The sequence below is a fragment of the Penaeus monodon genome, chromosome 21, assembly GCF_015228065.2.
Source record: "Penaeus monodon isolate SGIC_2016 chromosome 21, NSTDA_Pmon_1, whole genome shotgun sequence".
NCBI lineage: Eukaryota > Metazoa > Arthropoda > Malacostraca > Decapoda > Penaeidae > Penaeus > Penaeus monodon.
This window is the reverse complement of record NC_051406.1, coordinates 36,426,082-36,426,365: the sequence shown is the minus strand read 5'-3', so window position 1 is coordinate 36,426,365 and position 284 is coordinate 36,426,082.

Genomic DNA, 284 nt, shown 5'->3' with positions numbered 1-284 from the left:
ATGCTATATCGTGTAAATAGGAGAGAGATTAAAACATCACTATAATACATGGAGTATTTTTTTTAGGAACTTGGATATACTTTTGCATTTTCATCATTATTATGATTTTAAATTTGAATATGATGCGTTTATTTCTCATTCATCTAGCGGTGTTTATATCTAACGACTAATTCCTCATATCATCTGTCGATCACGGGCACTGGTCGTTAGATTTTAAGCTTGGCCGTGGATTTTGATTACTTTTAATATGTCAGAGAGCTTTTAGGGGAGGGGCATTTTTAAGT